This window comes from Triticum aestivum, chromosome 2A, assembly GCF_018294505.1.
Source record: "Triticum aestivum cultivar Chinese Spring chromosome 2A, IWGSC CS RefSeq v2.1, whole genome shotgun sequence".
In the NCBI taxonomy this organism is placed as follows: Eukaryota; Viridiplantae; Streptophyta; class Magnoliopsida; order Poales; family Poaceae; genus Triticum; species Triticum aestivum.
In genome coordinates this window covers 743,640,121-743,655,770 of record NC_057797.1, presented here as the reverse complement: position 1 = coordinate 743,655,770, position 15,650 = coordinate 743,640,121, and positions in this window count along the sequence as shown.

The following is a 15,650-nucleotide window of genomic DNA, read 5'->3' as shown; positions in this document are numbered from 1 at the left end:
AGAGTGCTTGCGTGAAGCGTCATAGTCAGACTGGCCTGTCTCAGCACTGATGGCTTTATTGACCAACTTCTGAAAGGAGGTGCACTCGTGCAGACGAAGATCGCGGTGAAGCTCAGGGGTAAGTCCCTTGCGGAACCTTGCCTGCTTCTTAGCGTCGGTGGATACCTTTTCAGGAGCATATCGTGCCAGATTCCCAAATTCACGACTATATGCATCCACAGTCAGTCTTCCTTGGATGAAATTGCAGAACTCTTCCCTCTTGCGATCTATGTGACCTGCCGGGATGTGATGCTCACGGAAAGCCTCACTGAATTCAGCCCAAGTAGTGATTTGGCCGACCGGGCGCATAGCCTCAAAGTTTTCCCACCAAAGGCTAGCAGGGCCTTCGAGGTGATAGGCAGCATAGGTAACCTTATCAGCTTCGGCTACGTTGGCAGAACGTAGCTTGTGTGTGATGCTGCGAAGCCAGTCATCCGCGTCGAGGGGCTCGACGGAATGATTAAACTTTGGTGGGTCAACTTGATGAAGTCATTGATTGACACCAAGTCATTTCACTGATGGCGTACAGTGTTCTGCTCAATCCGCTCCAGCAAGCGGTTAGTCTCATGCTTGTTTCTTTCTGCCTCCAGCATCACTTCGGCTAGAGAAGGCGGGTGAGGCAGATTTTCACCGCTAGCTGCACTGGCTTCCCCCTGCTCCAGGGCAGCAGGGTTGCTGCGGGTGTTGACCATCCTAGGAGAAAACAAGACAACGGTTTAGATAAGGATGACACAAACTTAGCAAGGAAGTGCAGAATGTAATATATAGCATGGAATGCTAAGATGTTCATTGCACGACATGGTAATATAGAAACTGCCATATATATACCATTGGTCATACACACTGTACATAGTTTAGTACAAGCCCAGGCTAGGGTACAGCTACGGTGAAAGACATTACATCTCATCGGAGGCATTCCAAGCTCCTATACATTATTTTTCTACACCTCCGGAGCGTGATACACACCAAGTCGTATCCCACGGTCACGCAGGACTGTGGAGAATACAACTATTACAATACTAGTGAAACTACAACTAGCTCAGACGGCTCCATAGTAATCCTCATAGAAGTCGCCACCAAAGCCTGGAAGTGGAACATGATCATCTGGGAACCGACGGTCCTGCGGAGCCTGCGAACCATAGGGACTCAGATGTGGGGTGATGCCTCCTACACCGTGCCACTCCATACAGCCTGGCAATCCAGACCGTACATGGTACAAGCCCCTCATGTCCATGTATCTTGCCTGCACCGCAGGTGCAAACCGAGTCAAAGTGGCCCAATGATCAGAACGAGTGTGGAAAAGCTCCATACGCAAGGCCCGATTTTTGCGGTCCTTATCCTCGAGCATCTCGGCAGTGGTGCGGAGTAGTGACTCCTCATGTGAAGAGTCATAGTACAAAGCCTGATAGTACCCCTGTGCTCCAGGAAGTGAGGCTGGCATGTAACGGAAGTCGGTGTTCTGTAGCAAGGCAGTCCTGGCTCGAATGATAGTCATCATTGAATAGGCTGCATCCTGCACAGACATCTCAATAGTGACCCCAAGTCAATAGGAACAGTGAAGGGGCTCAGTGGCTCCAGGATAAGAGGGATATATCCTGACGGTACAGAGGTACTGGCTCTGGTTGAAGTCTCTGAACTGCTCCTCGACGGTATATTCTGGATACCACCGATAGCCTGACTCAACCATCACTCGAACCAACATGGCCGTGTGGCCGGGCACATCGAGGCACCGGGTCAGACGAACCACTTGGTTCTGCGAACAGGTGGCCATCTGAAAGCACAGAATAATGCAAAGGCATTAGAATTTTCTAGGGGAAATCAGACAGCATAACGTCTGTAAATGCTCAGAAAAAGTTTTGAGACATCCACAATAGTTTGCAATACCACTCAACAACATCATATCAAGGTTCTGATTCAACTGGCAACATACTAAAAGTAGTAGAAACTGTACTGAGGCTTGTAACAACAATCCTATAAGCTACTACGGATTAGTAACACATGAACCTGATAGAAGGAGAGAGCCTAGTCCTTAACCCATGTAGAATGAGAAGAGAATGACTCAGATCAGAGGACATAAGGTAAAGGAGTAAAAGAGCCTTACGTTCCCTCCCACAATCAATTCCCCTACATATAACTAAAGCATTTCTAGACTCGACATCGACCAATTTGGCTCAACGAACCTACAGGCAGTCCGGCTTTGATGCCAACGCTGTCAGGACCCCGATTCCAAGTCACATCGATCTAGCTGGTAACACCTCATATCACATTGTGGCCTCACGCACGGTATCCCCACGGGTGTCGCCTTACCATGGCCCGGGACCGTTTGCGCCTTTTGGCTCACGTATATGATAGTGTCGCTAGCATCCATATGACAGAGAACCCGGGCTGACATGGCTAGTCGTCAACCCAAGAGGCACAGACCTATGGGGACAGGCATACATGAATCACATCGAGCATGTCGGTCATCAGCGAGTGAATCCGGGCTGTAGCACTGGGCTAACAGGACTCCGAGGAACCCGGGCTGTAGCAGGCTAGGCAGGACTCCGGAAGTCACCGCGTGACATTTCCCCGAAGGGACAGACATAGGAACGAAGTGAAACACATGCCGGCCAGTCAAGTGTCCTGAGCAGTAGTGCTGGGCTAGCAGGACTCCGGTGAACCGGGCTATAGCGGACTACTATGGCTCGAGGAGCACTAGACAACATTTCCCCATAAGAGAGGCTGCCAAGGATAAACAACTAGATTGTCGGATCCCACACATACCAAGCATTTCAATCATACACACAATATGCTCGATATGTGCAAATACAACATGGCATCACAACAAAACTCTACAACTCAAGTACTTTATTTAAAGGCTCCAGAGAGCCATACATAACATGTTCATACAGGTAGGGGTCACATGACCCGACACTCAAGTCATACAAGCATACAAGCACATGCGGAAGCAAATAGTCTGAGTACAGACACTAGAAAGAAAGAAGGCTTCTCGAAGCCTGTCTATCTACATAGGGCCCTCCATGGCCAGGATCACCACCTGGGTGGCAAGTTACTCATCGACGTCGAGGTCTACATAAAACCCATCGGAGGGGGTGGTGTTGTCGTCTGAAAACAGTAATTAAAGCAAACATGAGTACAAAGGTACTCAGCAAGTCTTACAACAGAACCTACTATACATGCTCATTCTCAAGAAGGTGGTGGAGTTATTGCAGCAAGCCAGCTTTGACTCTTGGCTAAGCTATCCTACGAGACACCACTAGTAAAATAGTTTTCGCACACGAGTCCACTAATCACCAACACAATACTCCACCGGGGATCCTCCCTCGTCATCCTACGAGAGGGCCATCCTCGGTACTCACACTTATCTTGAGTCTTTTAGTAGTAACCATTAACTTGTCTATGAACTGTATAGGCAACCAAGTAGTCCTTTACCGCGGACGCGGCTATTCGAATAGATGATGTTAACCCTGCAGGGGTGTACTTCTTCATACACGCTCTCACCACTTACCGTCGTTTACACGACATGTACTCGGCAACCTTCAAGCGGAAGCCCAACGAGGGTGTCTGCCACGGCCTACCTAAACACTCAAGTCTCTAGTCTAGGTTTATCGCCTATCCAGGTTCCATCCGCAGGGAGTCCGGCCGAGGTTTCCACATACGGCCCCGAACGATGTGTACAGGGTTCCCGAGACACCAAACGGGTGACTCGGTACACCGTGCCACGGTGTATCTACCGCATCATAGCCCACCCCTAGGGTCAGCGCTACGCACGGCTGCCAACACATAACCTACAAACACCAGAAACTAGTTGCAACTCCTGGACAGAGTACTAGGGTGATTAAGAAGCCGAGAGGGTCCATTGGTTTCGGGCGCAATGTATGGTAGTAACTGAATCTTAAATCACACATACAGATCTCAGTTCTTAGGGACGGCCTCAATGAAACAACCCACCATGTACTCCTACATGGCCTCTCATCGATACCTTTACCAAATCATGTTCAACACATCTCTCACATTACCGACATAATCATTTCACTCTAGCCCATCACCCAGATGAACCAGACCTGACACAACTCTAAGCATAGCAGGCATAGCAAGGTAGTAAACACAAACATGGCTCAATCAACTCCTATAGATGCTAGTGGGTTTCATCTAGTTACTGTGGCAATGACAGGTCATGCAGAGGATAAGGGATCAACTACCGTAGCACACAACAGTTTGAAACATTGTTGTCTTAATGCAGTAAAAGAGAGCAGAGGTGAGAACATGGGATTGTATCGATACAATCAATGGGGCTGCTTGCCTGATGGAGTGGTAGTAGGGTACTGCCCTTCAGTTGGATACTCGGAGATATCCTCGGAGGCAGAACCTACCACGAAAGACACATAGAATATAGCCAACACATGGCAATATGCAGCAATATGATGCATGCTATGACATGGCAAAATGATGTGTCATGCCTAATGCAATGTGAAACAAGTTGAAATGGGTCCATTTGAATCAAAGATTCAAATGGAAGCTTAAGTTCTTATGCATAATAAGTGTATTAGCTTGTTTCACCTAAACAACAAGGTTAAATTGTTTTGTCATGCATGAAACCCTTACAGATGGAAAGATTGAATTTTTCTGATCATTTTTCATATATGATTTGTTTGATTTGGAGCTATGGTTGATTTTCTATGATTTTTAGAAGTTTTGGCTATTTTCTGGAATTTCCTATATAAGAATAAATCCAGAAAATGAATAATTATGTCAGCAGCGCGTCACTGTGACAACAGCGAGTCAAAGGCGCCAGCCCAGGTCAAACCTGACTGGTGGGCCCCATCTGTCAGTGTCTCAGCTAACTAACAAAATTAAGTTAGTACTAACTAAACTGTTAGTGGGGCCTGGGCCGCATGTTAGTGACCTGAACTAACTAAAATTAGTTAGCGCTAACCCTAGGTTAATTAGCAGAGGGGGCCCACTTGTCATAGACTCAGGGGAGTCAACCTGGGCCCACCCAGTCAAGGTCAATGGTTGAAACCTGCCGGCGTTGGTCCACGGTTTGACGCCGGCGACGACAGACGTGGCGGAGAGCGTCGGGTTTTGCCCACAGTCGACCAAATCGATTGCGGTTTTGTCCTATGCGTAGCTAGGAGCAAGCCGCAGCGTTTGGTGGGGGAAGTGGATCTCGGGGAGGCCGGGAATGATGCCGGCAACGACCTTGGCGGTTGTCGGAGCTCGGGTGAAGATGAACCCGAGGATACGGGGAACGGCGAGGCATGTAGGGTGGTGCGTTGGGTTCCTGGGGACGTGGTGAGTGCGTTGACATGCTCGGATTCGAGCTTACGCGTCTGTGGCCACGACGGTGACATGGCCGGCGGAGCCGAGCTCTCGGCTGTGATGGCCAACGGGGTTAGAGGGCAGCTCGAGCGACGTGGCTACGGGGAGAAGAAAGAGGAGCTCACGACGAGTGCAGCGGGCGTCGAAGCGGGCTCGGGGAAGCTCCGGAGGCGGCGAATCGTCGGCGATGATCTCTGGTGGCCGACGAGGGGAACGACAGCGGTGGCGGCGTTGTAGTGCGTCCGTGGCCTCGTGGCTCGTCGAGGAGGTCGAGGGAGATGCAGCGGAGCTCGTGGACACGGTGGGGTGGCATGGGGACGACGGTGGCTACGGCTACGGCGGCAAGACGGTGGCGGCTGCGTCGGCCATGGCTTCGGGGGAGCGAGGGAGAGAGCAGGGGGGAGGAGTGAGGTGTCCAGGGGGTCGAGGTAGCGCCGTGGAGGCATTTCGAGGCGTCGGACTGGCGCGGGCGACGACAGGCAGGCAGGGAGGTGGCGTGGCGAGCTCGGCGGCGTCGCGGTGTCCCTCCTCTGCCTACTGGCAGAGGTAGGTGATGACTGGCACAGGCCAGATGGACCGGGCCAGCCAGGTAAGTGGCCTCTGGCCTTTCTCTCTCTCTTTTTCTGTTTTGTTTTGTTTTTCTATTTTTATGTAACTTTAGGGCTTTATTAAAAATAGTTAGGCACTTACAAAAATCCTGAAAATAATCATAGGCTCTGTTTAGATTATTTCCAACAGCCCACATGCCCAAATGCCCAGAATTATTTCCAGAATTATTTGAGCATTTAAAATATTTTATAGCATTTAAATGCCCAAATGCAAATACTTATGAATTAATTCAAAAAATCTAGAATGTCCTAGAAAAGAGTGCACCTTTTTTTCCAGGGGTTTTAGCCCAATCCAAAAAAGATGAACATTTTGTGAAGGGCATTTTGGGTTCATTGAAACCAATTTTAGTAAACCCTAGTTGGTTTAAGGGGGTGCTGGGGGTTCTGTTATCCCCATTTCATCTTCTGGGAGAATTAAACATGATGCAAACACTCTAATGCATCAACTTGCTAGGGTGTGACACAAAGTCCACATCTTCCTACTCCATCTCAAGCCCGACCCCAAGCCCGTCAAGCCTTGCAAAGCACCGACCCCCACCACCACCTTGCCGGGCCTTCTTCTTTTCGCCCATAGCTTTAGCTTCGTCACCATCCGTGTCACCGCGGGCATGTTGAGATCCCACCACCGCACATGGCCGCTAGTACCTCGTTGTAGTCACTAGGGGGAAGGAGCCTCGCCTAAATCGGCAAATGGTTTCAGTTTTAAATGACACATGGGAGTGAATGTGTAGGTTGGCATATGGGGGCGAGGGCAGTCCCATATATACAAGGTGGTCGCAAAAATGGCGACCCCGAGGCAAGGGGGCGTGTGGTACGGCCCACACACTAGTGAGGGACTATGCAATAGGCAGACGGAATGAGGTGGTTCCATAAGCAAGTGTTTCAATTCAGGGAATCTTGCGCGTTGGCCCCTTGAAAGAAGGGGCATTTCTAGTATTGCCCTTGAAATTGAATGCATGGACCACTAACATTCTTTAATTGGTATCAAGCATTTTTCTTGGTCAAGATTGTACGACACCCCTGCCCTGGAAAAAATTAAGCACGTGATATACACTCGTTAAAATGCTACCATATGCTACCATTCGTCATAAAGATAAGTCAAACAACAACATTGGTTGTTTCATGAATAAACCTCATGTCTCCCCAAGGATTGGATTCACACTACCGTACTTAATCTTTCTGTCACTCGTGTTCAGATTAGCGCTTCATTTCCTCCTTGCTCCTTGAGGGAGTCCTGGATTAAGGGGTCCTCGGGTGTCCGGCCCGAGTGTTATGGGCCGGACTGATGGGTCGTGAAGATACAAAGTAGAAGGACTTCCCCCGTGTCCGGATGGGACTCTCCTTTGCGTGGATGGCAAGATTGGTATCGGATGTATAGATTCCTTCTTCTGTAAACCGACTCTGTATAACCCTAGGCCCTTCGGTGTCTATATAAACCGGAGGGTTTAGTCTGTAGAGGCTATCAGAATTCATATAGGCTACACTTCCAGGGTTTAGCCATTATGATCTCGAGGTAGATCAAATCTTGTAACCCCTATACTCTTCAAAGTTAATCAAGCAGGACATAGTGTTTTACCTCCATCAAGAGGGCCCGAACATGGGTAAACATCGTGTCCCCTTTGTCCCCTGTTACCTTCGATCCTCAGACGCACAGTTCGGGACCCCCGACCCGAGATCAACCGGTTTTGACACCGACATTGGTGCTTTCATTGTGAGTTCCATTGTGTCATCGGTAGAAGGATCGATGGCTCGTTCAATCGTCAACAACGATGCTGTTTCCGGGGAAACCTTCCTCCCCGATCAACTTTTTGTGTTCGGCGGCTTCGCTCTGCGTGCCAATTCAATTAGTCGCCTCGAATAGATTGACAGCTACACCCCTGGTCATCAGATCAGATTCGGCAGCCTGAATTACGTCACCGACGTCCGAGGAGACTTGATCTTTGATGGGTTCACGTCCTCGACCATTGTTCCTCTACTCCAAGAGGGAAACCCATCAGACCCATCATCAGGCACTGCTCAAAGACCAACTATTATCCCTGTCTCGGCCTTAGATCCAGGGCCGGCTACTTCATCCGAAGATGGGTATCTGAAACCCACCGGACTCTCTCCTACTACGGAAATTTTCTTCGGAGACCCGGAGGCAGCTATGTCTTCGGCAAGCCTGGAATCAAGCAGGACTCTCCCTGTCATCGGAGAGCTGAACCCGCCTCAGGGTACAAACTCCAAACTCTCAAGGTCTGTATCTGGTGAGCACAACCAGGAATCTACCGTGCCTAGCCTTGCAGGTCCTCGGTCCCCCGTACAGCCGTTGCTCTTAAACGAGGCCTTGGACTCAATGCGATCCCTCGCCATTACGGAAGTATCACCTACGAACTATGCCCAGCCCGGACTAGGGGCCGAGAGCGGGGAATTTGACGTCCCACCCACCACCCACTTAATAGCCACTATCGAGGATTTGACCGACATGCTAGATTATGCCTGTCGGTGTCAAAACCGGCGGATCTCGGGTAGGGGGTCCTGAACTGTGTGTCTAGGCCGGATGGTAACAGGAGGCAAGGGACACGAAGTTTTACCCAGGTTCGGGCCCTCTCGATGGAGGTAAAACCCTACGTCCTGCTTGATTAATATTGATGGTATGGGTATTACAAGAGTTGATCTACCACGAGATCAGAGTGGCTAAACCCTAGAAGCTAGCCTATAGTATGATTTTTGACATGTATGTTGTCCTACGGACTAAAACCCTCCGGTTTATATAGACACCGGATAGGGTTAGGGTTACATAGAGTCGGTTACAATGGTAGGAGATCTGAATATCCGTATCGCCAAGCTTGCCTTCCACGCCAAGGAAAGTCCCTTCCGGACACGGGACGAAGTCTTCAATCTTGTATCTTCATAGTCCTGGAGTCCGGCTGAAGGTATAGTCCGGCCATCCGGACACCCCCTAATCCAGGACTCCCTCAGTAGCCCCTGAACCAGGCTTCAATGACGACGAGTCCGGCGCGCAAATTGTCTTCGGCATTGCAAGGCGGGTTCCTCCTCCAAGTACTTCATAGAAGATTTTGAACACAAAGGTAGTGTCCGGCTCTGCAAAATAAGTTTCCACATATTGCCATAGAGAGAATAATATTTACACAAATCTAATCTGCTGACGCACTCCGTAGTGTGACATCACACCACGGCCAAGCTTTTATTCGAACCGTTTTACTGTCCCATCTCAGCGCGTTATGCGAGGCGGTTTCCTTGGCACGTCTTGTTAAAGCAGAGATCGTGTCCCCTTATTCCGGGATTCTCATCAATACGGGCGTGGGTAACCCAACCGCGCCTTTGATTACGGCGCTTGGGAGATAAGCGAGTTTTACCAGGCTGGTGGGGACATGTAGTTGCGTCCACCCATATAAGGGGATAAGGATCCACCTTTTCACCTACGCCCTCTTCCTCCTTCGCCTATCCATTCTTGCGCACTCGAGCTCCAGCGCCCAAGTCCGCACTCCTCACCTCAACCTTCTCCAGCCATGTCCGGAGCGGGAGGCAAGTGGATGGTCTCCTCCGTCACGGAGGGACATATCAAAAAGCTGAGGAAGGCCGGATACCTGTCTAACGACATCGCGTACCGGCTCCCCGAAAAGGGGCAGCTCATCCCCACCCCTAGGCCCCATGAGCGGGTGGTGTTCCTCCCCCATTTCCTCCGCGGACTGGGCTTCCCTCTCCACCCATTTGTCCGGGGGCTCATGTTCTACTACGGCCTGGATTTCCACGATCTGGCCCCGAATTTTGTCCTCAACATCTCGGCGTTTATCGTCGTGTGCGAGGCTTTCCTCCGCATCCGCCCCCATTTCGGCCTATGGCTCAAGACCTTCAACGTCAAGCCAAAGGTGGTGCACGGCAACCAGGCGGAGTGCGGAGGCGCCATGGTTGGCAAGATGGCCAACGTCCTATGGCTCGAGGGCTCCTTTGTGGAGACCCTGAAGGGGTGGCAATCGGGGTGGTTCTACATCACCGAGCCGCGCGACGCCGAATGGGTCGCACCCCCTGAGTTCCGGTCCGGACCCCCAACGCGGCTCACGTCCTGGAAAGAGACGGGCCTGTCGTGGGGTAGCAAAAAGGAGGTGACCGGACTACAAACATGCATCCAATCCCTGGTGAACAAGCAGCTCAGGCTTGTCAATGTAGTCCAGGTTATGCTCATCCGCTTGATCCTCCCGTGCCAACAACAGGCTTTTAACCTGTGGGAGTTTGATCCGGCGCAGCACAAACTCTGAGCAGGCCCTTCGACATGACGTACGAAGATGCCTGAAAGGTGCTCTTCAAAGGCACCGAGGCTCCCGCATCTGCCGTCGAGGATCGCGGATACGGCGCGCAGCATCACGCTAGCGCGGTAAGTTTTTTGATACCTTTTACAGGGCACTAGTTTTTCATAGTTCAACTCTGTGCGGGATCTAAGCTCCCTTACCTTTGACAGGATTGGCAGGCAAAGTCCGGGCAGATCAATTGTCTGGCTCCTCTGCCCGAAGGCCCAGCGGACGCTCAATTGGCGAAGCTGCTGGTTCCGGCACCCTATGTGGTGCCGGAGAAGAAGGCCACGAAAAGGCCGCGGGGACTCGAAAGAGTGCCCGACGCCAGGAGGTGTCGGATCCATCATCCGACGGTTCCAAGGCGCACTCCTCCCATAAAGATGAGGAGGAGGAAGAAGAGACCCCTCCCCCTCCAGGGGGGAAGGGAAGAAAAGGAAGGCTGCCCCAACTGGGGAGGCCGAAGGGTCCAAGAAGGGGAGAATCCCTCCTCCCGACTACTCCACGAACGCTGACGACGGTGAAGAGGAGTGGCCACCCAGGGCCAAGCCCCTGGCGAAATTGTAAGTATTCGGATACCGGAGTGATTTCATATTATTCGTTTATTGCACAGCTTTCCCTTATGTCGAATATGTTTATGCAGCCCACCCAAAGACCGACTCGACGCGTCGTCGAGCGGCTCACTGGACTCGTCGGACGTGAACTCGTTGCCGACGGCTTCCTCCCCCCGCCCTACGGACGACACCGAAGTGTTGTCCCAAAAGGGTCCAATCCGGGAGGAGGTGGTCCTGGAGGCGCCGCAAGGTGACCACCCGGACCCCAGGAGTAAAGGGGACGAAATCCCCTAGGGCTCCAAGTCCGGCCCTAGGCCGGACACCGCTCCGGAACCTTCAAAGGTTCCAGAGTCTGGCGGGGAACCTCCTTCCAAGAGGAGCAAGCCCACCGCGGCGGTGACCCCCGTCCAACCGGAGGCGCCGGACAATATGTTGGAGGCGCTCCAAGGCGCCTCCATCGACGAGGGGCACCACACTATTATGAGTGCGGTGATCCAGAAGGTTCAGTCCGCCAAGAGCGGACTGAAGCTTGTACAAGCCTTTTAACAGGCTTTGAGGTAAGTAAAGAATGTGTAAATAACATTACCGCATAGACAGTAGCCCCTGATGCTCTGTTTGGCGTTCGGAAAGAAAAGCCGAATAGAGGATCAAATAAAAAATCGTAGGAGTCTAAAAAGAGTCAATATGCGTGTGCAGGCTTCCCTGCTGGCGTCCGCCGCACTGACTGCGGAAGTGGACGTGCTAAAGCAGAACCTCGAGCGGTCCGAGCAAGAGCTCGGACGTGCCAAGAAGCAGCTCGAGGACAATGAAGGTAAGAAATACCTTATTTAAATAAAATATATGTATATGTAAAAAGGTGCAATTGCAAAAAATGACAGGATTATCGTGGCTATTGTAGGGGCCACGTCTGAGGTGGCGACCCTGAAGCAAGCGCTGCTCGAGGCCGAGAAGAGATCGGCCGCGGAGCGCACTGAGCGAGAAAAGTATGAGGCCGAGGTTGGCAAGGTGCGGCAAGAGCTCCAAGCTCTCATGGAAAAACATGAGAGTTTGGAGAGTGACTCAAGGGCGCGAGCGTCCGAGCTCGCGGCGGCTACTGAAAGTGCCAAGTCTGCCAAGGCCGAATCCCAGAAGACCCTCCAGGAGTTGGATGAGGTGAAGAAGATAGCGGCGGGTAAGGCATTCTTTATGCAAAGTAAACACATAAGCGTGAGTTACTTGTTACTTACCCGAATCCGGAGTTCTCCAGGCGCGTTCGCAGATCTTCCCCAGAGTGTATCTGATGCCGCCGCACTCTATCTCGCCGAGGAGGGCAGCTCGACGGAGAAGGTGTTCTGGTCTCAGTACGCTGAGGCCGGACATCCCGTGCCCCTGAGCGACCAGTTGAAGCAACTGTTCGAGCTCCACAAGGCGGCCGAACAGGCCATGAAGGGCCTCATAGTTCGGCTGTGCCTGGAGAGGCTCAGCCTGGGAGCTATTTCGGGCTGGTGCGGCGGCTGGTGGAGGCCTGTCCGAGGCTCGAAGTCATCAAGCGCTCCGTCTGCATTGAAGGTGCCCGTAGGGCCCTTGCCCGTGCGAAGGTGCACTGGGGCAAGCTGGATGCTGAGAAGCTTGTGAAGGACGGGCCACCACCGGGGAAAGAGCATCGCAAGCCCGAAAATTATTATAAGGATGTTCTGAAGGGTGCCCGCCTTGTGGCGGAGGAATGTTCTATGGATGTATTTTTTGAGTAAAACTCGCTCGTTTTATCCTGTGCACTGAAAACATGTTCATATGCGCTTAAGCAATGCTGTTAGAATTTAAAATATTACCTTTTGTGCGGCTGTTTATCAATTCTGAGAGATGGCGAGTCGTCGGCTTCTGCCCCCGTGCCGCTAGTGCTGGGGTGTTCGGGGATAAACCTGAGGGCTCTTTTCCCATGTTTGGGTCCTTCGAGGGAGGCGCTCAGCCCAACGAACAAGGCAATCGGACTATAATGCGTGAACACTCTCACTTAGCTATAGAATTCTATAATTTTAAATTTCAGCGAAGCCCCTGGTATTCGGAAGACCGAGTTCGGGGCGCTATCCACGCCTTGGCCGGACAGAGTCGGCTCCTCGCCCTAAGCGGCATAAGTCTTTAAGGACTCGAAAAGACCTCTTGAACAGCGACCGGCTCTCGCCTCATCATGACGGTCAGTTTTAGCTTTCTCCACTGAGGTGCTCGACCCAGCTCAACCGGGGCACAATCGCAGTGGTTCTCCTAGTGCTACCTTAGCCGATATAGCGGAACGTAAGGCACCAAAACATAGGAGCCGGGCAAACCCAACTATTGACCCAAGACATGATTCAGAGCCGATGCATATAATGCTATAAGTTCGGGGTGCCGCACTTGCTGAAGTGTTCGGACTTCTCACACCATGTTGAGGGGTACTGAAGCCCCTGGCGTATTTTGGCCATACCAAAGTGTACGGGTGCGACATGTCGTTAAGGAACATATATAAATATAAAAAAGGGTAATGCAAAAATAGACAAAAGCTATGCATTGTTTATTAAAAAGAGATGCGATCAAAGCAGAATGATACAAATAATGCGATAAGCAAAAGGTTGGACTATGTAGCGTGTCCGCTCCAGGGGCAAGCTGCGGAATAATATGTGAAACAGGTATACTTCTCGTGATAGAGACCACCTGGGAGTTCCGTAATGCGGCGCGGCTTGTCTGCTTCCCTAATTCTTGCATCATTTGTGCGGCAATTGAACTGCCAAACATGCCTTCCGAAGAGTGGAGTCCTAAAAGTAAGAGAAAATTAAAAAATCGGCAGCCCCTGGTACGGTTGAAGCCGTGTTTTGGGCGTGCCGTGATGGTGCCCCTCCCCCTGTGCCCATGGTATCTCTAGAGCGTAGTTATGTACGCGAAGTACTGGCGTCGCCTTTTTGTGAGGGTTGGGGTTGGGGCCGCATTGCTACGCCTGCTCGGATCGTGCCAGGCGGTCTTTTTGTAGGTTACTCTGGGCGCGCTTGACGGTGTCCGGCCGTTTAGTGGCCGGACTAGGGAACTGCCTAAAGAGGCTGCTTTGAACTTCCGCCGCAAGGGCCGCCATGTGCTCCTCCGTTCGGAGGGAGCGTTCGGTGTTTCCATTGACCATAATTACTCCTCGAGGGCCTGGCATCTTGAGCTTAAGGTATGCGTAATGCGGTACCGCATTGAACTTAGCGAATGCGGTTCGCCCGAGCAGTGTGTGGTAACCACTGCAAAACGGGACTATGTCGAAGATTGACTCCTCGCTTCGGAAATTATCCGGAGATCCGAAGACCACTTCAAGTGTGACTGAGCCTGTACAGTTGGCCTCTACACCTGGTATTACGCCTTTAAAGGTCGTTTTGGTGGGCTTAATCCTCGAGGGATCTATGCCCATTTTCCGCACTATATCCTGGTAAAGCAGGTTCAGGCTGCTGCCGCCGTCCTTAAGGACTCTAGTGAGATGAAATCCGTCAATAATTGGGTCTAGAATCAATGCGGCGAAGCCGCCGTGACGGGTGCTAGTGGGGTGGTCCCTTCGATCAAAGGTGATCGGGCAGGAGGACCATGGGTTGAACTTTGGGGCGACTGGCTCTATCGCGTATACGTCCCTTAACGCGCGCTTCCGCTCCCGCTTGGGGATGTGGGTTGCGTATATCATGTTCACCGTCCGCACTTGTGGGGGAAAACCCTTCTGTCCCCTGTTGTTCGGCGGCCGGGGCTCCTCGTCGTCATCGCTATGCAGCCCCTTGTCTTCGTTTTCGGCGTTTAGCTTGCCTGCCTGCTTGAACACCCAACAATCCCTGTTGGTGTGATTGGCCGGCTTTTCGGGGGTGCCATGTATCTGGCATAAGCGGTCGAGTATTCGGTCCAAACTGGACGGGCCCCTAGGATTCCTTTTGAATGGCTTCTTCCGCTGACCGGATTTAGAGCCTCTGAATCCGGCATTAACTGCCGTATCCTCAGCATTGTCGCCGTTAATGCGGCGCTTCTGCTTGGTTCGACGCGACCTGCCACCACTGTTCCTGGTGTCCGAATTACCAGGGTTTTTGGTTATATTGTTGCTACGAGCAAGCCAGCTGTCTTCTCCCGCGCAAAAGCGGGTCATGAGTGTCGTGAGTGCTGCCATAGATTTCGGCTTTTCCTGTCCAAGGTGCCGGGCTAGCCACTCGTCACGGATATTGTGCTTGAAGGCTGCTAGGGCCTCAGCGTCCGGACAGTCGACTATTTGATTTTTCTTTGTTAAGAACCGTGTCCAGAATTGCCTGGCCGATTCATCTGGCTGCTGAATTACGTGGCTTAGGTCATCGGCGTCTGGGGGTCGCACATAAGTGCCCTGGAAATTGTCGAGGAATGCGGCTTCCAGGTCCTCCCAACAACTGATTGATCCTGTTGGCAAGCTGTTAAGCCAATGCCGAGCTGGTCCTTTAAGCTTGAGTGGGAGGTATTTGATGGCGTGGAAATCGTCGCCGCGGGCCATATGGATATGAAGGAGATAATCCTCAATCCATACCGCAGGATCTGTTGTGCCATCATATGATTCGATGTTTACGGGTTTGAAACCCTCGGGGATTTGATGATCCATTATTTCGTCTGTGAAGCAGAGTGGGTGTGCGGCGCCTCTGTACTGGGCTATATCATGACGTAGCTCCAGTGAGCCTTGTCTACTGTGTTCGGCCCTGCCGAATTTGTGGCCGGCGTGACGGATGCCGTCTCGAGCCGTGGGGCGCCCACGCGATCCGTAGATCGATCTTGTTTGTTTAGCCTTGTCCTCCAACATATCTCGTAAGTCCGGCGCATAGTCCCGTGCCTTGGTACGGGGTGCGGCTTGAGTGGAGGGCCGA